General features: G+C 37.4%; 1 protein-coding gene across 1 annotated transcript in view; it reads left to right on the top strand.

Annotated features, from left to right (window-relative positions):
- The window catches only part of LOC110478548 (uncharacterized), a 260,944-nt gene that overhangs the window by 216,216 nt on the left and 21,092 nt on the right, over nucleotides 1-23,636 (top strand). The window lies entirely within an intron of this gene.

Raw genomic sequence — 23,636 nt, 5'->3', positions numbered from 1 at the left:
AACATATTAGGTCTCCAGGGTCAGATAATTTATAAAGGTTTTTAAAAAGATGGATGATAAGAGTGAACAGTTCTCTGTGAGAAGTTTTGATGGTTGGTGGTGGCACACTGGCCACCCCACTTTGGGGATGGTTGTCTCTCCCCACAGGTGATGTGTGTAAGGCACAGCAAAGAGCAAGACTGGCATGCTGTGCTGCAAGAGCAGAAAGCTGTTTTTAAAATTCTCATAAGTGTTTTCTCTTGGCCACTCTGGTTGCCTAGGTAAAGTGTAACTAACTGGTAAAGTTTGCTGGAGAATTTACTTGTCTCCAGGTCCAATATTTAATTTTCATTGTTTGTCTATGGGGTGGTGGTTTATTTTGCTTAAAAATCCTAAGTGCTTTATTCTACAAAAACTGGTGACAAGTTGCAGACTGTCTCTTTTTGTTTTTTAACAGAATTAATTTATAATTGCATCTGGTAAAGAAAATACTATATAACTATCTCCAAACAATTTTTTTTGGCTATTGTACAGAAAAGTACTTACTCATCTTAAACTATAAAAAAAATCATCTGGGCAGACAAACTTGCCTGCCAAGTTTTAGGTGGCTAGGATCCAGAATGGCTGAGACATTAAATGTGAAAACTAAGTTCCTAAACTTGAAATGCCAAACTACAACATCAGGCCCCTATTGCTATAACTTTTAAGAGAACTAAGTGGTGTAAAACTGTGCATAATTATTTCACTCATGAGCAAAAGACCTATTACTCATAAGCAGAGCTTTAAGTAAGTTATAAGGATATTTCTTGAGAAACATATGCCAATCATTTGACCAAACAAGGCTGTGCTTTGCAATTTTATGTTACTATTTTTTGGACTTGATGGCTAGTGCAAATCAACAGATTTTGGAAGTCTATTGGTTATGGCCTCAAGAGGTACTTCATAAACTTTCATTTCTTAACATTAAATCCATTAGGGTATCAAAGGCTAAATAAAAATTATCTTAGACGATCTTTTTTTTTTTAAATTTCTCTCTTTATCTTGCTTATATGTAGTACAGTACCTGGCAGAATATCAAGGGCTAAAACTCAGCTTTCTCTGATGTTGGTGTACGAGCAGCTTAAATAGCAGTTTTCCTGCCAATTTAAACTTTTACTTTTTAACGAAGAATTTAAACCAGAAAAGTTAAGCATTCCTTGGGCTTGCTCTTTAGTAGGAAGTAAGTTTGAATTGGCACTGTGATTACTAAAGCTCTTTTTTTAAATCTTATTGAACCAAAACTAAAAATTCTGTTTAAATCCTTGTAGTCATCTAAGAACATAAAATACCAAAAGACCAATAAACAAAATTAAAAAAATCTAAACAAATATATTTTACAACTTGGATTTTAGAGAAATAAGCTGCTCTTTCATTTCTTATTTATTAATTTTAAGTAAATCATTCAGCCTTACCTCATAAGAGATATTCCTCCTTTGTGGGTGATCTCAAATTTCTCTCAAAATACGCAGCTACATAAAACATACACAGAACATTTTATTCCTATACCTGCTCCATCACAGGAAGATTATTTCCAGCCCCTGAAATAACTTTGCAGACTTCTGGGGTTTCTGTATATTTCATGTTGATGGGGCCCAGAAGAAGCTGTGCTTGGTTCTAATACATCTCCATGAGCTGACTTTGTTTACTGCTCTCAGAACAGGAAGGGAAGGCACAAGAAACTTTGTAAAGCTCTGGAGCAACACGTGAAGAAGCTTGCCTTCATTCTTCTCTCCTTCCATACAAACACTAAGTTTTCTGTGCATGGGTTTGGACCAAATGACTGAAACAGTCTGTGGCTCAGGACTATCATGTGAAGTTTGGATCTTTCAGGTGCTTAAGTTGCTGACATCTATGTGACTAATTCCGAGTCTTTTACGGAAGCTGTAGTGTTATCTGGCCATGGATCAGTTATGGTGTTGCCTACTGCAAATAAGCTGTCCTAGATAGTAAACACCTTGGTCCAGCTAATGCAGGAGCAGATGGCTGAGGCTGTGGTTATCTTGAGGCACTGGACTTTATTAAATTGCAGACAGCAGAAGGAGGCCAGGTGCCTCCAACAGGAGATAGATTTAGATACTCCAGAACCTTGAGGATTTGTTCTATTCAAGCTACTCAAGGATCATACTTAAACACATGCTTATATACTTAACTCTCCTTGATGATGCTAGTCATATCACCTAAAAACAGACTTAATTTAAAAGGTAGTGAATTTTATAACTCTCATTTCTTTATGTTACAGGGATCAGCACTTCAAACAAGATGGCATTCTTGCTCAACTCTTTGTTTCCCTTCTATGAGATGATGAACTAGGGATATGCTGACCCTGGAATCACACCTGCAAAGTGTTTGGAGATGTTTGGGAACAAGGCTGAAGAAAATGGAGAAATATTATTAGATTATGTTTCTTTTTTCCAGAATTTAAAAAAAAAAAAATGTTTTCAATACCTCTGCAAGTGAAGATTTAACAGTGTTGTTGATGGTTCCATACACCTTTTTTTGGGAAGACTTGAAGTTCATAAAAAGAAAAAAAAAAACAAACAAACAATAAAAAATGGAGGAGAACATAACTGTTCTTGATGATGGTGAATGGTGTGGGGAAGATGGATATGAGGAGTGGCTGAGGTCACTTGGTTTGTTCAGCCTGGAGGAGACTGAGGGATGAATCTACAGCGTCCTCCTAAGGCAAAACAGACAGGCAGGCACTGGTCTGTTCTCTTTGGTGACCAGTGACAGGACTCAAGGAAAGGAAATGAAATTGTGTCAGAGGAGGTTTAGGTTGGATATTAAGAAAATGTTCTTCTCCCAGATGGTGGCTGAGCACTGGAACAGTCGGGAAGTGACTTCAAGAAGTGTTTGGACAACACTTTCAGATACATGGTGGGATTCTTAGAGTTGTCCTGTGCAGGGCCAGGAACTGGACTCTGTGATGCTTTTGGGTCCTTTCCAGATATTGATTCATTCTGTGATTCATTGATGACTGCAAGATAACTGCAGCAACATCGAAACTAACCCAGAAAATCACCCACACGTCCCTTAGTGCTCAGTCTTCACTGGAGCCACATCTCCTAATTAACATCTGCAGTGATTACCAGATATTCTAAATTAAATTGTATACAGGCTGATTTTCAAATTGTGTATTATTATCAGACTTTTCCTGTGCTGAAATTGTTGTCTTGACATACTTCACAATCAAAGCATTGTGTAGCACTAGGTACATTTATTTATGTGAGAAAACAGAAAGAAGTTCTTGAGCTTCATGAGATGGAGTGAAATTGCCTTAGTGAGACAGAATCTGAGTTTTGACTCCCTAGCTGTCATGAGAGTCAAACACAATGAATCATCTGAGGAAGAGCTGGAGAATTTGGCACAAATAGATTCACTGAAGAACATATAAATAGAGCTTTATGCTGTGTATGTTCTCTGAAGAGCTAGGAGGTCCTCCTCCCTTCAGATTTGCCATGCTATTAGGAGCACAAAGTGCCCTTTTCAGGGGGAGAACATAGAAATTTCATTTTTAAGGAATGAAGGCTCAGCACAATCAGCACTTGAGAAGGAGACTGAATGTTCCAAACTATGAAAGTGCCATGACTCTACATATAGAACTCTGAGATCTTTATGACTATGTAACTTGATAACATCAGGTATATGCAGGGATGTATAGCTACTCTGCAAAGAACTGCTTCTCTGCTTCAGTCTGCATTGACATTTCTTTTTACTTGTGAATGAATTAAGCACAAGACTGATCACATAATGTGGACTATGAACTCGATGTTCAAAGCCAAGATGAAGAGTTCAAGAGCAAGTTGAAATATTTGCTGAAGCATTTTTGTCAGCCAAAGCCTGTAATATACTTACAGACTTACACCCCAAGGGAAGAACCATTGCATACTTAAGATCATAACAGAAAGAGAAGAAAATGTAGTAAGAACATTTCTGTATTAAAGTAATTTCACTGCTGTATAATTTTCTAACCAAACTGACATCCAAAGACTTCCAAGATAACCATGTCTTTAAAATGGCTTTTCTTCTGAAATTTTCATTTGCATTTAATCTGTGGTGCTGCAAAGAAAAAGAGAACAAAGGTGTCATTGAAGGCTTCACACCCCTTATCATGAACTGCATTGATACTTGTGGCTAGCTTGGCTGTTTCCCCAGTAATCCAGGAGAAAACTAAGCTTGGCCAGTCTTCTGCTCATCATGGTTTGTTCCCTTTACCTTTTCCATGTTTTCTTAAAATTCCTGACTGATGTGTAAATAATCTGTAGAAAGCTGGGTTCCCACAAATCTGCATGGGAGTAAAGAAAACAGGCAAGGAGGGAATGGCAAGCCAGTCATGAATACTGTTGTCTATGGCTACAGACATATATCCACAGAGCAGGTGGCTTATGCTGTGGATGCCTTTGTGTGTCCTCATGCAGATTATTTGGTAGCACATGACTAAACCTTGAGTGCCAATACATGACTTCAGAGACATTTCCTCAGTTTATGGGGTGAGTGAAAAAAGCAGAAATTATATTTCAGAACATATTAGATATTTCTAAAATACTTGATGGTACATATACTGTGTGTTTAGTACATGCTTTATACCTCAAAGTATTCATGCATGTATATTTACTTTTATAATTTATAGACCAGTTACAACACCAAGCTCTCTTCCAGATGTCAAGAATAAAACTATATTTCACAGCTACTTTTACAACTGATAGTAAATCTTGAAGATGGTATGAGTACTGTGAAAGTTATCTGACCTTGAGCAAGAAGAAAACCCCACTGGAAGACTTCTATTGCAGAGTTAATCAAGGTGTGCCTGCAAATGGTTGCTTATTTGCAGTCAGAGACTTTGGTTCTGCACTATTTTCCTTTTTAAAATGAAAGGTGCATGTTTAACCCAAAATTCTCAAAGCCAAAAATACTTTCTTTCAAAACCAGTTGATAAAGGTGTGAGGCTGGCAGTTTTTGGAAAGTTTCATGTTAGTTTTCCAAGAAATGTACACATCAGCATTAAGCAGGCACATCTTAATAAAAGACAAACATCTGGAGGAACACCAGTTGTATTATGCAGCTTACATTATATCATATGCTTGTGTTGCCTAAAAATGTTCCACATGGCTCTTTCACTTGTCCCAATGACCCTTTAAGGAGCCAGAAGATTCTGCCAGTAAAAAAGAAGCTGGTTAAGAGTATCAGAAACCAAATGTTAGGACTAAAGTTAGGAGAAACCATCAAAATCACCTATGGTGTTTAGCCCACACCATACAAGAAATTTTTCCAAGCCTATGTTATAGTGTCAATGAATAACTGTAAATATTAAAGAGACATGGATATAGTGAAAATAATTTTGGAAACTTTTCCTTGTATTGCAGCTCATGGCTGGGGGATTTTCTGAGCAGAAGGCAGTAGGTACACCGCTATGGTTAATGTGATATCAAGAGTTTCAAACATTCACTGAATGGGAGAATATTTCTTGTGGTCTTTTTAATTTCCACTTGATTTTTTGCATTCTTGTCATACAATTGATGGTCATCAATTGCTCTGTATTAGCTTTCACCATGCCATTTGTGACATGGAGTGTCCTCTTCCTCTGCAACTGCTCTTCTCTGGCCTGCTTCAGCTATATGAAATTGTTCCATGCCTGTGGAGCATCACCTTTTATGTAACTATTCTTGTCCTATTTTAGCCTTTTTGGGGCAGGGCTGCACACACTCTATATAAAATAATTACAGATTTATACAGTGACATAAAGATAATGTTTTCTGAAGGTCATGAAAAAGGACAAAACACTGATTGCTCTGTGGAGCAAAAAAAGAAATATTTCCACAGATAGAAATACTCATGATAATCTCTCCTTCCAAAATATCAGTAAGTAGAAAACCTTATTACAAAGAAGATATTAACCTGATAAAAGAAAAAAAAAAACCCAGACATCAAAACCAATATACAATCCTACAGTGAAAGCATAGGAAAAGCCATGATATAAACCCTCAAATATTCCTAAAAATCACACAGCTCCACATTCATTTCTCAAAATTTCCATAAGAGCAACACAGGCTCTGATGCCAAACATTTACATTCATCTTCCATCAAATTCAATAGCTTATGTTTAGTAATAAATTCATTAGAGTTTCAAGCATTCAACCTCTGGAAAACATCTGGCCTATTCTAGAACTTAACCCTGAAAACAGTAAAATGAACAAATGAATCCCTTTAAAGGAGGTTTTCAAACATCCAAAGGCAACCATGTGGGTCTCTAATGTCAAGGCATAATTTCTATAATCCACTGTTCAGCTACAGCAGCTCAACTCTGAAGTGGTGATGTAAACTAAAACCCTATAATGCTCTTATTGAATGATAGAAAATCTTCAATAAACTGAGCTTTCCAAAATATTATAAGGGGACAACGTATTCTTCCTAGAATTTAAAAATCATATTTTTCATACAATAATTAAGTAAAATAAGTATGGTGCAAAACAACCGAGTCCAAAGATACCTTTCTGTCATCTCAGAGACTTCCCAATCCACTGGAGCTTTATTGTGTTTATTGTGATGTCATGGGATTCTCTGGATGTGTGACCTTACCGGTATATGCTGCCCATGGCTACCTGTCCTGCTCTCTTCCTTTCTCTTTATCCCCAATGCTAAGACTAACTTTCAACAATAAAATGAAATATTTTGATTTATGACAAAAAGGTTAGTTAGAAAAGTCAGATACTAAATTGTTCAGTGGAACCTTTATCCTTTGATTATGCAGTTGGCTGAGCATAAGCATTTTGATTCACTTTATTCCAATTTAACTCCCCATTGCAGCTGACCCAAAAGCTGACTTTTGCTATGCTTTGTATCCCTAGGAAAACAAAAAATGCAGTGATACTTGTTAAAAATTGCATAATATATGTTTCAAGCATTTGGCTTAGCAGAAATGAGAACTAGAACAAAAGTCATGCAAATATATAAAGGCTTGATATATTCTCTTTTTGAAGACCAGTAATAAATTTTTTTTACTGCCACTTTAAATAAATTTGATCATTTCTGCAGTATAGCAGACATGCACTATTCTGAAACTTTGTATTTAGCTTAATAATATTGCCTGAAGAGTAGTTGCATTATAATAGACCTGAATCTTTGCTCTTTAGAACAATGTCTTAATTTCCTCATTTCTGTATTTTTCTTTTGTTTTGAAGTTATATTGTATGTTTTCTGTTTTGCTTTATGAACAGTTACTATTATGTACTGTCAAGTAAAAAAAGAAAAATGGCCCCTAGATACCCTCTCATTGTGTCTTTTATAATCTCCACACTACATAATTTTTATAATCAGTACAACTGAAAAGAGTTTCTGCAAATTTTCCAAAGTTTCAAATAGAAACACACTCTGAAACACACTCCTCATGAACAGCACAATTTAATGCTTTACATCCTTGTTTCTATATTTTATGAGCTGGTCCAAAATGTGGAGCTCTAAAAATATTTCATACTTGTGCTTGTTTCTGAAAAGCCCTGTGAATTTGAGGTACAGTTTGGGGTTTAACATCCATTTTTAAATGTACATAATTTCTGAGATTTTATAATGTATGTGTGCAACAGAGACAAAGACAGAAAGGGAAAATGCATGCACAAGAGAGGCTAGCTTGGCAGGCATTTCATATTCTGTTGCTACATGTTTTGCAGGAAAGCAGTCAGTAGGATTACCTGCATTATAAACTTTCCTGAACATACAGTATGTTATAGTAAATTTTGTATTTTTCATAATCACAGTATGGTGTTACATAGTGCACAATAGCTATGGGTTGTTTTTTTTTTCCCATACAAATTCTTTATTCCTGAATGCCCAACATCAGTCCAATCACCCTGATACCCAATGTGCAACAGATTGAAAGGGCAAGTTTCCCTGCATGGTTCCAAGTGAAGGTTAAAATGACCAAAACCTCAACTTTTAACTTGACTACTTCATTCTCTTGAACTTGTGCCCTGCACAACCACAACAGTGGAGAGGGGGAAGGATACTGAGGTTCCATGCATCACTTCTTTTATTTTCTGTTCCTCTTGCCCCTCAGTTCCTTGCAAACAGATGTGTCTCTTCCCCATTACCAGCCTCCTTAGTTTTGCATCTGAAGTAAAAAGTACTTCTACTGTGTAATTTAGGGTAGCTTTCACATCTATGGTGCTCAGAAAAGGAGCAGTAAGATGCAGGTGGATAGAGAAACTACATGCATTGGTGGGGCAAAAAAGTCTTTCCCATATTGGCCTCTTATGATAAAAATACATGATGACATAAGGAGTAGAGGTGGGAGAAGCATTTGCATTTGTGTACATCTAGGTTCATTATCTAATGGGCAAATAAGTGCTATGCTGAGGATTGGAAATATAGAATTACAGTGTTGCCTGTATTCATTCTTTCCAGTTTACAGTGCTGTTTTCCACAGGTTTGTAAATTACATTCATTGTGTTTTTTTCCAGATAAAGATCATAAAATGAGCAAATTTTTTTTCATGTTCTTGTTTTTTTCTTGTTTTATTCAAAGCAGAGAGAACTAAATGTTCCTTTTGCTCAGAGGCTAATGGCAGCATGATGACTTCAGATGCATTTCTCACAATTCTCACAGATGCATTGACTCAGGAGTACCAGGAACATTTCCATACAGTTTTCTCTAACCTGCATGTTATGAGCAGTTCTGAGAACGTGACATTGTCACAAAGTACTCTAAAACAAGGAAATGGGTGGGTGGGATCCTGCCTGCCTTTGCCATATGTGAGTGCCTTGGTTCCTTTGTCTTTGTCTGACACACCTCAGCCTCTGTCTTTAGCAGTTTGGCTGGATTTTTGTGTCTTCCTCTGTTTCTATCAAAGCCCTAGTACTGCAAGTGGTATTGTGTCAATAAGCAAGCACTTTGGTGCAAAATTACTCAATCATTAGAAGGGATGTGTGGCAGTGAATATATTCTAGCTTTTACATTTTTTATCACACTAGGGCTATTTTTTCCTTCTTTTCCACTCTTATTATTAACCTTTTTATAGAAAATTGGCTTACCAAGAATTTATGAATTAGCAAGTCTATTATAATGATGAATGGTAATTACCATTTAAATCCTGAGTCATTCATCAGCTTGTTCACCATATGTCAGGTGATACAAGAGTGCATGAATACTTGTCTAGTGAGTATTTCTCAACAGATTGTTATATTTGCCTGAACTTTGGACTTGAATGCCAAATACTAGGTGAATAAAAGTTAGAATTATAGAAAAAGAAGAAAAAAAATTACATTTATTATAAGCAGAGGGGAAGAGACATCACAATAAAAAGCAATGCTGTTAGTGACACCTACTAGCATTAGACAATTATTAGCACATTTTTATAATTTAGGAAGTAGTAAATGTTGATTTAAGCTTTTTTGAACATACACGGAAAAGCTCATAATTGCAAATGAAATTCTTATATAAGATTCCTGGTTAAGGAATCATTTTAAAAAAGACAAAGTTAGGTTTGGGAAAGTGCTTACCAATTGGCCCAGCTAGCCCAGTCAAGCCTGAAGTTGTTAGGGAATTTCTGCCCTCATCAGATGCTTCCTTATGAGTGTGAAGGCAGGTACTGGTTTCTGCCAGGATCCCAGAGAATGAGTATCTATATAGCCAAACCAGTTCAGTTCATTTGATCCTATCAGTCTCCTTCCTTGATGATCCTCAATAATGAAGGAAAAAATTGAAAGGGCACAAGAGCTGAATTGTAATTTAGCCTCCAAATCCAATCTGATGTCTGAGGTAGTGTGGGGACAATTTCACTTCATCTGTCAGTGCCAGACATCCTAGGGGTACAGATTCAGGATTTCTATCTCCAGACTTCTCAGTCTTCTGAGCATCTTCTCATGAAAGACAAAACAATACAAAGATATCCTCTGGGTCACCCATAAAAAAAAAATCATATTTTTAAATATGAGTGAAATTATTGTAACAGGAATGGGTGCACATTTTATGTCAAGTGATACTCTTAAGGACAAAGTTAACATTAATGATTATCACTTCAGCTATTTCTTTTCATTTTGACATACTGTATCTCTTTTAGGTTTAACAGATCATAAACTGAAGCCAACTTTCTGAATGATCATTTAATTTTTGAAATGTAACCATAGACTATGAAGAAAATACTAAGATATTAATCCTGGTGGCAGACAGCAAATGCTAGACCTAGAAGCTTAATGGTGCTAAGCTGAATGGAACATACCAAGTCTGCTATCCTAACAAAATACAGTCTCTGTGCAGGTTGGAAGTATTCTCTTGATATAAGTATCTGAACACAGGCAAAAATAAAATAACAGTTTTAAAATGAGTAATCTTGCAGAGTTAAATTGAAACCATCTTGCTCAGCTTATCTAACTGTGGAAAAAAAAAAAAAAACAAACCAAGAATATTGTTTTAATCAAAGGTCTGTTGTTCTATCAACACCATTTTCTTCATTGTGCTAAAACTGTCATTCTGCTTTATATTATTATTGCCTCCACTTCTGAAAAAAATTAAATTTTTTATTGCTGTTCTGAAACTATTTATATGTTGAGAAATGTTGTTGAAGTTTGAAAAGAAAAGAAAGAATCAAAGAATTTCCTGTTGGATCCTCTTACCTTTGGATCAAACTGTGACTAATGGATGGCAAGTCAGCTCACTACACAAACTGGGAAGGGTGTCTACCCAGAGGTAGTATTCACTGCCAGCCTGTATCTTAGAGTGAGTGGCTTTGTGTACTTTAAATTTAAGTAGAAACTGTACATTACAATTAGAGATGCTTTCTTTGTTTATTAATGGACCAAATTAGATATAATTTTTAATAGTGTTGCATCAATTATAAGATGCTTTTAGTTTAGATTCCTTTGGTTCAGATACCCTTGGAAATTATAGAAGGTAACAAAATCCAAGCCTAGGGAAGAGAGCTAGGGACAAAATTAATCTGCAATCTAAGAGGAAGAAAAATGAAGGTGGGAACATGGTAGAAATTTTTTGGGGTTAAGTTCTGAATAAAAATAATCACCAAAAGCCATATATCTCTAGGAAGAGGGGTAGAATTCGTTGGCATCAATTTCAAATGTAGAGTTGCAGAGTAAGCCTTTACTCAGATATAAGGAAAAATATCAGAATAATTCTCTATCCTCTTTTGTATTCTGTAGAATTTAACCAGACTATAAAATAGCATGTTTGTTTTGGCATCTCAGCAGCTATTAACAAAGGGTTTGGGTGCCTGAAAAGGCCATCAACCATTCAGACCTATGCAATGAGCCACAAATTTGGTAAAGATAACATTTCTGTTTCTCATTGAGAAAAAAACACGGTGTAATAATCAGGTGAGTGTTCTTTCAAAGAAAATGCTAAAAAAGGCACTGTATGGTGGCAGATACTATATCCTTGGATCAGCAAAAAGAGCAAAGATTCCCATTGACGCCTCCCACCAGAGGCCCCAGTATTCCTAAGGCTGCCTCTGTATGTCAGCATGTGAAGTTGATCTTTCCCAGCTGACGCTGAGCTGAAATTTCTTGGAAGCAGCTGGGGTGGAGGTGTGCCAGAAAAGCTTAAAAAATAAATCAGTTACAAGTGAACCAGGGCAACCCCAAAGGCCCAGAGGTAGGGCGGGTGTTTTGCTACATGCGTTACTAATTAACTGTGAAAAGTTTTGAACGTCCCAAATTTTTTTGTGAGTACCAGCTACCTTTTATAAAAAAGGCCATAAAAAGAAGGTAGAAAACACACTTCCAGTAACTGAAATTAAGCATCCAGAGTTTGGAGGGGGGAGACTGTGGGACCCCAACCCACAAGCAAATCCATTCTAGCTTTGTTTAAGTTTTAATTTTATGTGATTCTTATGTCAGAGTGTTCCTTCTCATAAGACATCTGACATAACCAACTGATGCAAAATTTTTATAATTCTTATTTCTTTTTATGCCCATTCCCCAATATTTTTTTCCAGACAAATAATGCCTCAGCCCACAGAAAGCCTTTGGACTCCTAACTACACTACACAAAACCTAACCTGCAATTAGGAAGCTTGAATCACTTTGAAAATCAGGTGCTCTTTACTCTGCCTTGGGTTTCATACTGCAGGAGGCAATAAGTATTCCAGGCCCTGCATTTTTAAGATTTGGGGCCTGAAATGAGAGTAGGAATTTTACTAGAACAGCTTGATTTTGGATAACTGAAGTAAAATAATCTTAGTTTTCATATTTTTAAAGCCATTGAAAAGACTGCAGAAGCCTTAAACAGGTTTTATCAATAGCAAACAAATTAATTTCAGATTTCTGCAACACTGAAAATCTATCAAGATCAGGAACTGCACACATCTATTAGGGTCCGAATACATTTTGCTGACCTTTCCAGACAACATTTTTCAAGTGAAAAAATCAGTTTATTTGAGTCATTTTATGTAAGAGTAGTAATCTGTAAACTATGTAACGCGTTTCATAGAGGAAGGAGGTTTCCACAGCTGCCTGTCTCTACCAGACACAGCTATCTGTTATCTGAAGATGTACTTCATTGACTGGGGCCGGGCAAAATTTCAATTGCATTATGTTTCTGCCAGTAACCAACTTTGCTACTCAAGATATGTGGGTGATTATAGCTCACGTTTACCTCTAAGATGACAGAGAACAGAGACATATGAACCACTGAACCTCTGAACTGGTCCTAGATAGTTGTACCAGCCACTTCCATTTCTGTTTTTGACTTGCCTAAAGAGACATCTCTAGAGAGATGAAAAACAGGGACTAGTAGGTGCCTTTTGTAGTTGATGGAAAAATAATTTACTAAGCCTGGGCTGCATTAGTGGCTGGTACTCTTCTGTACCCTTGGAATTGTGCTGTGCAAGGCCCCACGCTGTTAGTAAGAAGAGGCTTTAAGTCACCTCCATCTCCTCACCAGGGTCCTCCTGGGAGTCTGTTTGTCTACTGCATCCCTGCTTCCTTGAAGCCTTGAGAGGCATGGTGAGCCAAGGGCTGTCCCAGTCCAGGGTGCTTCAGCTGTGTCCTTGCAGCCCCAGTAATGCTGCATGCACCAGGCAACACAGAGCAGGAGTCAGAGTCCAAAGAAAAACAGCACATTGAAAAACAGGCTTAAGGTACTCTACCTCACCAGCACTGTGTGGTTAAGAAACACCTGTTTTTCTTAAGTGCCTCAGTGTGTGTTCCCGAACATGGCTGTGTATGTATATGCCTATAGGTACATGCAATACTATATTGTTGTGTGTAGTGTGCATTTATTTTTTACATTTAAAAATAAAATTAAATATATAAAGAAAAACAAGTGCTCAGTGAAAGCCACCTACCTATGCTGAGCTTAACTTTCCTGAACAAGTAGATTAAAAAGGTTGGAGGTAGAATAAGAAATGTTATTATATAAAAATTAAGATTTTGTCTGAGGTGGCTATCTGCCCAATCAAAATCTCTCTCAAAAGAGATTTTTCTTTTTCAGAATTATTAAGGGTAGCATAAGAATTAGATTCAACTGTCTTTTAAAAACATTTATCCTCTTTTCTTTGCTGTTCTTGTGAGGTTTTTTGGTTTGGTTTGGTTTGGTTTGGCTTTTTTGCCTCTTCTGCTTTTCCTGGTACTTGGGCATCAGGAAGTTCTTGAATTAAGCTGGAAATGTGAGCAAGAATTTTATCTTAGGAAACCTTTTCCCCATAACAGAAGTAGGCAATTACTATATTTTAAGGATTTATTCAGTTACCTAACAGATAGCACATGAACTGGTGTATATGACCCATAAGAGCAAGATCTGTGGGAGAAATAAAAAAGAGAGAAGTTGATTTATTGAATTTAGGCTAAAAATTCTTGCATTTGCAGTACTATTTTAAAGGAAACAGATTTAATGATAACTTCTCATTTAAATACTTGGAAGATATGATTTTAACTAAAATACATCACTAGAAAATCAGTGGAATTATTACTCCATTTTTAGAATGAAACCTTGACAACACCTCATTTCATTTTAAATTAAAGAGTTGTTAAAGAAAACATAAATAAATATTCAATATTTATTTAAATGGAATTACTACAGTGAATATAAACAAAAGCTGATGGATTTGCAGGACTCTGAAGAGAAAATGCATTCCAAAAATTAATATTGCCTACAATACATTGACTTGCTGTAATACTTACCAAACCATCTTTAACAGTAGGATTTAAATTGCAAAGTTGACATGGCCGGTTTCTAGACCTTGACTTTTCCTGGTAAGGAGATCCCTGATGTGGAGGGGACTATTACTAAGATTCTGAAGTTATCCTCTGCACTGAATGAAAAAAAAATATTCATGCCTTTAGGGGTTGTGGGTCCTTGCTGTGATTTACATAACTTACTGCGAGCAGCCATGGCAGACACCAATTATAGAGAACTTTGTAACTGCTCTACCTGTAGCTCCCAGTGGAAGCCATGTTTCTGTTGTATTAAATCTGTACAGAAATGACAACGGGGGGAAAGGAAAAAAAATAAATGATGCTGTGAACGTTATAAGTAAACCTTTGGGAACAACAATATATGTACTGTGGTGCAACAGACAGTGCAATTTTGCTCAACATTTCAGAGATCATGCAGACCAAATGGAAAAAAAAAAAAAAGCAAAAATAAAAATATGCCAAGAAATTAAAAATAGACAGGAGCTGTAATGTCACTTTTGCTTTCACAACCACTGCAGATTTTAAGGCAAAAGTTGGAAGTTTAAATTATTTCTGTTATAGGTTTGGCTTGGAAAGGAGGCATGGCCAGGTAAAAGAAATAATACATTTGCCAAAGTGTCATCATATGCAGGGCAGGGTAGAAATTCTGAGTGTCAGCCCAAATTAAAAAAATGGTGCCTCAAAAGCTTATAGAGTTAGTAAATTAATATTCACTCTGGAAGTATCTTTAAAGTAATTTCGTGTAACACTAAAGAGATCCTGCACAACCTGAGCGTAAGCTGGTGGGTAGCTGGGACCTGCTGCCACCTCCAGAGGAGAGCAGGGAGTGCTGGAGACACATTCCCATCTCTCAGTGTACATGGCCTGGCACAGAAGCGTGAGCTCTGGAACAGCTACATTTATCCAGACTTCCCCTGGGCTTGATAGAGAAAGGAGAAGTAGTCCTTTGTGCAGACAAGGTGCAAGTATTGTGCAAATATTCTGTGCACCAGGCTGTGCTCGGAGTCCTGCTGCAACGTGGACTGGGCCAGCTGGGCCACCCGCTCTGGGAAACCTCCTCAGCGCTGAGTGAGCTGCTCATGCTGGGCTGCCTGAAGCTGCCCCTGGGACACAGCTCAGATCCTTGCCTTGTAAAAGCCCTGTAGCCCTCTTGGAATAGTTCTACTGGGGCTTTAAAGGCTGACAGGAAGCCCTCTGCTGCTATGTTCTCAGTGCTTCTGGGAATGTCAGAAAACAGCAAAAAAGAGCTCCAATTTCTGACTTTTGTGTCAAAAAAAACAACAATGTCCTTTTAAAACAAACAAGCAAGCAAGCAACCAGCCAACCGAGCAAACAAAAGCACGAATAGCCCCTTCTAAAAAACCCTCATCAAAACGAAAAACTACAAAACAAAACCCCTTTAAAGAGAAAAATGGGAGTAAGTTAGGCTTTCTGTTTTAGCTACTATTGTTGGTGAAAGGATGGAAAACTAAGCAGAAGGGCAGGATGCAGCAACCTTTTAGATAACCTGTGCCTGTATAGTACCATGACTGGGTCCACTTTGACCTTAAGTGTGAAGAGAAATATTTTGTTCTGCTTGTGCTTCAGATTAACTTTTCAGCTCCTACCATTCCTGGTTGCTCAGGTGGTGGTTTATTCTGAATTGAGCAGGTATCCACTAGAGTTTTATACATATATTTGTATTCTCAAAAGCTTTAAATTTCCTCTTTTCTCTGTTGTTGTTTTATAATAGCCTGTTGACCTCTGGAACCTAGCAAAATCAGTTTTGGAACATTTGGAAAATTTGGAGTAATTCTCAGTGTATTTAATCTTAACAATGTTTAAAAAAACACTTGGAAAGTGAATTGACAGAATTGAAAGATAGAAACTGAGACCTCATGCTCATGCTTCTTTTGTTCTTCATTAGGACCTGTTTTTTTGGTTAACAATCCTGCATTTAAAAAAATCTGTGAAACTGGTTGTAACTGAATAAAGAGTAGGTCCCACTCAGTCTCCTCTCTTGCATGAATCAATCCTGTCTACAGGACATAACCTGAAGGGGAAGTTTTGCTCACAAGCTTTGCAAATTTTCACGTGCTGAAATCAAAGTCTCAAACACACTTATGTGTGTCTCAAGAGCTAGAATTTATAGTCTGCTATTTCTGCATGCTCTAGACAAGGAGGAAAATGATGGATGAAATCCACACATAGCTGAATTAATTTGTCAAGACATGTTAAAATTAGTCTAAAATGTTTGTAGCTGGTTGCTATCTTCATCTTGAAAACCGAGCATATTCACCTCTGAGCACTGGCAGCAATCCAGACCAAGGGCTCTTTGTGAGGATGTGTTTTTTTTTTTTTGTCTGGGCTGAGCCACAGAAGAATGTCACTGTGAGCTCAGGAGCCTAATCCTCCAGGCAACCCTCATGGGGCTTGCGGTCCCTGGTCCATCCCAGAGAGAAGTTTCTGTTCCAGAAGTATGGGACTTCTGGACCTTCTCTCAGCATGGAGCAAGAAGGGATTGACAATCATCTGGGCATGCCAACTCCATAATGATGCTGGTTAAAACAGACCACTTTATGTATAACTTTTAACTCATTTTGCTGTCTGTACCCCCTTTAGTCTCCCTTTGTGCATTACAGTCCTGGAAAGCACCATCATCACAAAGCCAAAGGAAAAAACAATCATTTTCATCCAGATTCCAGGGACACCAAGTTATGCAAATTTGCAGGGGAGCTCACTCCAGACATATGTCCTAGGTGATGGGATTAGAGCTGTTTTATTCTAAGGACCAATGCTTGCAGACATTTGTCATCTGTTAAATCCCTAGTAAAATCTAACAAAATTTTAATCCTAACAAAGGCTATATTCATTGTATTCATTCCACTGCAGGTGTTATACCATAAACATCATTGCACATTTTATTGAAGGGAGTGAGATTTTTGAACCTCTAAGAATATTTAATTGCTATTTTAAAAAGTTAAACACCTTTTTAGGTTTCACATATTTCAGGTTTTTGCCTATCTAAAGTGGAAATAGGATGCTGTTTCAAACATTGCCTCATGTTTACGAACAAGACAAGGTGCTCTTTGAGCATATGATATTCTACTATAGCAGAAAGAAAATAATTTTATAGAGTGTTTTTGCATATGCTATTAAGATTCAAGTCTTGATTTCTTCCCCTTCTAAACAGTGTCCCAAAGACCTGTGGTATCCTCTGTGTTAAGTGCCGGGTTCAAGAGATTAAGGGCAATGACTGGCATCTAGTTCACTTTTATTTCCATTTCAGTGCAACCTCACATCGCTATACATCTGTTTTGTTGATTCAGAAGAGCACTTGAGATGCTTTACAGTTGATTTTGACAAGTGCTACAATTTGATATGGGTAGATAATTCTTGCTGAGTTGATTTCAAAAGTACAGAAATTATAATTTTGAGTAGATATTACCTTTCTTTATGATCAGAATTTTCATGTAATATACTGTGCACTTAAGCTTCTTAATCACATTTTCTTTTTTTTAAACATTACATTCTTTCCATCTAATCAAGTATTGCAAATTAAAATATTGTTCTAAATATATCTTATATTTTTTCCATGCACTGTGGACAGCTCATGCAAAACCCACTTGAAAAAGTGGTCCCTCCTAACCTTCTCACCAAAACTATTTGGTTTGGAATTTAATTAAGCACTGAGACAGGACAGGCTATATGGCAAGGTTGATTAATGCGCACCTCGGGTGCATTTCGCCTCATGCCTCCAGCACATCTGAGGTGTGGAGTAATAGTTCAACTGCTTAGTCAAAGTATCTTAATATGATTATAAAATGGGCATTTGTTAAAAAATAAAAAATTCAAATATGACAACATATCCTTATGCTACTAAATGTCATGCACTGAGATGAAATTTGGACCAAAAAAAAAAGTAAATAATTTAATTAAATTCCAGGTTTAAACACAATAGAATCATTTAGCTGAAATGTTTTATGGGGTGAAATGTGAGTGTTCCATCCTGTTCCCTCTGAACCCATTCCTTTGGAGTGTACAAAAATGAGTAACCATCATCACTCCCAGCTTCTGACTCCTTCTTTTTTTCCCCTCTCTAGTCAAATTATTTTCTCTCTTTCTCCTTTTTGTTTATTTATTGTCCTTCTGCCTCAGGCATTTCTCCCTGACGTCACTATTTACTGGGCATGAGCCTGTGCTCTCTGTATTGGGGGTCCCCAGGTGCTCTTCAGCACATGAATTGATGAGGGAAGGATCTGTCCTTGGCTAACCTCTGTGAGCACTGCAGAGGGGTTAACTCCAGATTTACGCTGTGCAACTGACAGTTTAAGTAGTCTCAGTTGGAGGCTTTCAACAGAAATTCTAGTCAAAGAAATATGAAGAAAGATGGGTAGAGAAGTCTTCAACTTTCAGAAGGAACACCCAACTAAGGTTTGTTTTAATCTGAAGCAGAATGGACTAATTTATATTTTTAGGAGAAAGTACTGTCAGAATGTAATCTGAAAATAGCAATGTTACCTGTCATGATTTCCTGATAATTATTCCACAGATATACATGAGAAAGCATTAGCTTCACCTCACATCTTTGTGTGCCTCTCCAAAAGGCCTGGTGTTCAAATATCTACTTACCCTCTCTGGGCTGGAAGAGTTAATTTTCTTCACAGCAGCTGTTATGGGACTGTTTTGGATTGGTGCTGAAAATAGAAATGACAACACAGGGAAGTTTTAGCTATAGCTGAGCATCTTACACAGCATCTTTCTGCCTCTCACCCCACCCCACCAACGAGGAGGTTGAGGGTGCAAAAGGACTGACCCCAGCTGACCAAGGGATATCCCAGACCACATGACACAATGCTCAGTATATAAAGGGGGAAGAAGAAGAAGGAAATGTGGGGTGATTTTCAGAATGATGGTGCTTGGCTTCCCAAGTCGCAGTTACATGTGGTGGAGCCCTGCTTTCCTGTACATGGGTGAACATCTGCCTGCTCATGTGAAGTGGTGAGTGAAGTCCTTGTTTTGTTTTGCTTGCATGCACGGCTTTCATGTTATCCCTTGAACTGCCTTTATCTCAACCCACGAGCTTTCTCACTTTTACCCTTCCAGTTCCCACCCAAGCGTGGGGGAGTGGGTGCATGAGGCTGAGCTGTTGGCTGGGCTAAAACCACAATACAGCAGAATCAGTAGTGAGATTCTCATAGAGTTCAGCCTTGTTTGGCCCTCAGACAGCAAATTTTACACCATCATTTGCACGTACTGTCAGAGGGCTGCACTGCAGGCGTGGGAGAGGAGGCTTTCCTGCCCCACAGAAGGGGAAGTTGAGACCAAGGGCCTCCGGCAGTTGCCTGTGACTCCTGGGTGGTGTGCCCTGGCATCCTTGTAGGTCTCAATCTCCTTGGTGCCTTTGAAAAAAGAATTTGATTGGAAGTTTCTGAATTTAAGCTAGAGGAGTTTCTGAAGAAAGGCTTTTTTTTTTGTTTTGTGTTTTTTTTTTCTTTGTTTTTAATTTTCTCTCAAGAGAAGAGAATATAGCCTAGAGATTTTAAAATATCACTAAAAATGAGAATCTGCTCAGTTGTGGGGGAGTGTTAAGGGTCCCCAAGGAGCCAAACAGACTAGCAAAGGGGAGAGAAGTGTCTGGAGTTGTGATAGAGGGAGGACAAAGCAAGCAACAAAAATAACAAAGTAGAACTGAGGCTGTTATACAGAAGGGAGCAGGGAGAATTTAAAGAGCAGAGAGGGAAAGGCATATGTCCAAAAAATAGATGAAGATTAAAGAGAGACAGGAGGAGAGGGGATGGGAATGCCAAAAATTTCAAATTTACATCAGAAATAATAGCAAGGGTCTAGCACAGTCTGCTCAAGGGACTCCTCCTTACTGATGCAGCAGACCCATGGAATCTTTTCAGATATTCATATAAGGGCTGCAGGAATGAGTCCCATCTTCACCAAAGAATTTCTGATCCATGTTCAGTGTGCTCATGCAGTCACTGCTGGGCTGGACTGACACATGACACCCCAGCTCTGCCATTCACTTACTTCTATTTAGATTCTTCCTGCATGGTTTTCTGTTGTTCTGTTGGCCACAAAATGTAAGAGGAATTCAAAGAAAATTTTTAAAAAGTCTATTAGGAGACATGGACTTTCCTCTTCTGAGAGGTGCATGTGAACACTTCTGTCTGGCGCAGGCTGGATTGGTCCAAATTCTGCAATTCCAGTATCTGAATCAGCATTTTTAAGCAAGCAAATAGTCCATTCAGACATAGTTTTTACATAAATATATTTCATTTTAGGTTTATGGTGTTAGGTGTAAATACTAGTGATATCTAATTGCACGTTTAAAACTAAATTCCTTTTCATTTGTATTAAATAAACATTCTAAATTCTTTATTCAGATGAATAGTTTTTTTTCTAGTCAGTAGTCACAGGGAGGTTTATAGGGTCATACACATAAATTAGGAATTGTTGAAGAAATAAGTGTTTGTGCAGAATCCCATAAATAGCAGAGAAAAAGCGAGTAAGGTTATTCATGCAGGGCTGCTGATATATATACAGGGTTACTCACAAAGTTTCCTCTAGTGTTACATTTGTATTCATATATGTCAAAAATGCAATGTTATTTCTTTTTAAAATAAATTGGAAGCACAAGTCTGTGGTGTATGATTATTTTATTAACTGATAAATCAGCTAGCTCTCAAGGGTGTGGAAAAAATGTATTTATTTAATTTACAAATAAACTGTATCCATTCCCCACTCCCATCCTTTGTTAGAACTATGCACTAAGAAATTCCAATGTTTCACATTCTGGTTGCTTAAATGTATTTTCAAGAAGTAAAATAAAAACCACAAATATATTTTTCAAATCTCCAGCCTTCCATGCAAACAAAATCCCATATAAATATGAACAAGTGTAAACATTGAGTGTGTTTTCAATGGACGTGTGCTTTCATAGTCATATAACTTGAATTTCCACAGCACTTTCCTAACTTTAGGTGCACAAGTTCATACTTAATATACCTCTGAATAGTACAGCCTGACCATCAGCATGGCTGAGTGCTGGCAGTTTCACACCCGTAAATTCTCCATTGAGATCCAGATGGGTGAATGACTGCATCTATAAGGAGATGTCCCTCTGCACACCGTGTAAAAATTTGAATAAAAGCAGATCACATACAGGTATGTGGTTTTTTTCGATGACAAATCACAGGCTTTTATAGAAGATGTAAGTGTTGAGAGCTACTTAGTTGAGAGCATTTTCTTGTCTTTAAACACTTATAAAAGAGGGTTATTCCATAATTATCCATTATGGGGACAAAAAATCTTCATCAGTTAGGGAATAACTTTTTTTTTTTAAATCTTGTCTTATTTGGAGATGCCCACTCTAATCTCCTGTTTCACTGAGCAATTTATTATTAAGAATGGATCAAAATCCCAGACTCTCCTTTATGTTCTCCTCCTGTATATATACATTAAATGAAGTATCCCAGGTTAACAAAGGAGAAATATGTTCTCTGGCACTGACTACATCACACATCTGTTCTCTCCCATGCTTAGCCCATGAGTGCTTCTATAATCATGACCAGCAAGTCTGCATCTGTACTCATGGTATCAGTTCCTGTTGTCCCAGCTGCAATTGAAAATCAGGTACCAGTTATGCTCTGTTACCTCCAACAGGTTTGGGTTCATCTTAAGTCCACAGAGCATCTATGCCATAATAAAATGATGATGACAATAAGGGAGGGTTGTAATGTAATAGGAAAAAACCCTGCTGGAGAAGAAGAAATTACAATCCTAGCGAGTACAATTCAGTGAGTGTGTGAAGTTTGTGATGACTATTATTTTGGTCTTGGCAAAATTAGGAAAAATCATAATGATCTGATTCTACAATCCTTGTTTCATAAATATTCTCCCTGATTTCATTGTGGCTACATTGCTTATAAATCTTATTTTACTGCACATAGACCTAATGCTGCAGGGTGGCACCTAGTCTGGTTAACTTAGACACCTGATATGGTGTGTTTCAAAGCCAGTCCTAAAGCTTTAGCTCTGATTCCTTATCAAGCTGATGAAGAGGAGTAGGCTTATTTAAAGGCTCAGAGTGACCTGTGCAGTTTAGGAAGGTTTAATGGCTAAAATTAACTGGCAGCCTCTGCTTCTTGAAGTTTCTATCCAAGCAGTTACCTCCATAGGAATCTTTAAGTTTATGGTTCAGAATACTTTCTTTGCCACATGCAAAAATTTTTGACATCAGTTAAAGACCTGAAGTAGGCAAAGGAGCTTCTACAGCAAGTTTCTTAAGAGTGGAAAAATTTTTACCCTTTTACAATGTGTGAATGCAATATTCCACAAGTAAAGTAAATATTTGTACAAAAAAAAATTGTACATTAAAAAGGAGGAACTATATGACAGCTTTTGTTGTTGTGGTGGTGGTGATGATGACTATTATTGTTATTATTATTACTGTTATATCATTATCAATATCATTATTTTATTATTTCATGCTGAGAAAGCTTTGGTGCTGGGATGCATTGAGCAAGACAGACAGAATGGTATCAGAATCCCTACAGAAATATTTGCAAAGGGAGAAGCCAAAGCCAGCTCTGTAAGGCCATGCAAAATTCTTTTATTTCTTAGGAAGCAGCAAGTAACAGCTGGCGTAGCATAACTGCTAGTAGGGCAGCCTTGACTTCTGCATTTGTTTCTATTTATTGTGTTTTCCTCAAAGTTAATTTTCCTTCCTGTCTTGATCAATATTTTTACAGTGAGATATTAAGTATGCAGTAAACTTCTTTTACAAGATCAATTTCTGGTGAAATACTGATTAAATTGTAGATAGTGTCAGAGATGAATCAGCCCCCTAACATTTTATTCTGGAATATGAATTCTGCTCACTCAGCTAAATTATCAGGTCCAGTTTTCCACGAAAGAGGTTCTACAGGAAGCAAAACCATATTTTCTCTATTTCACATGAATTTTGTGGATTTTAATGCTGATAAAATGAACAGATTATTGGCATGCAGTATTGAAGTTACCCCAAATAAATCTGCAAAAGGCACCTCTGTGTGCCTGGAAATCTACTGTGGTATTTCAGCTTTGGACCTCTGTTGAAAAGAGAATACCAGCTGAACTAAGCTGTGCAGCATGTTTTTATGTGGATTAGTTTCCACAGATTTGGTGGAGACTACCAAACTCATTTCACATGTGGCCCAAATCAAATTTCAAGGCAGGTCTCTGGAGGTGAAAAGCCAGAACATTATTCCACTATACATTGCAGCGCCCTGCTATATCTCTATCACAGTTTCTCAATTAAATTGTCATCTTTATGAAATGAAAGAAGGGCATGAGGTCCTGCCAGGTGGTAACTGGAACGTGACTTTTTTATGCCATGCAAAATTATTTCAATTATGAAGTCATAACATTATCATTTTACAAGATCATATTGTCTAATGTTTCTTGTCCTATACCCCAAATACCTTTACCATAACACCCAGGAATCAAATA

Source organism: Lonchura striata, chromosome 1A, assembly GCF_050655825.1.
Source record: "Lonchura striata isolate lonStrDom1 chromosome 1A, ASM5065582v1, whole genome shotgun sequence".
NCBI lineage: Eukaryota > Metazoa > Chordata > Aves > Passeriformes > Estrildidae > Lonchura > Lonchura striata.
This window is presented reverse-complemented; position numbering and strand designations above follow the sequence as displayed.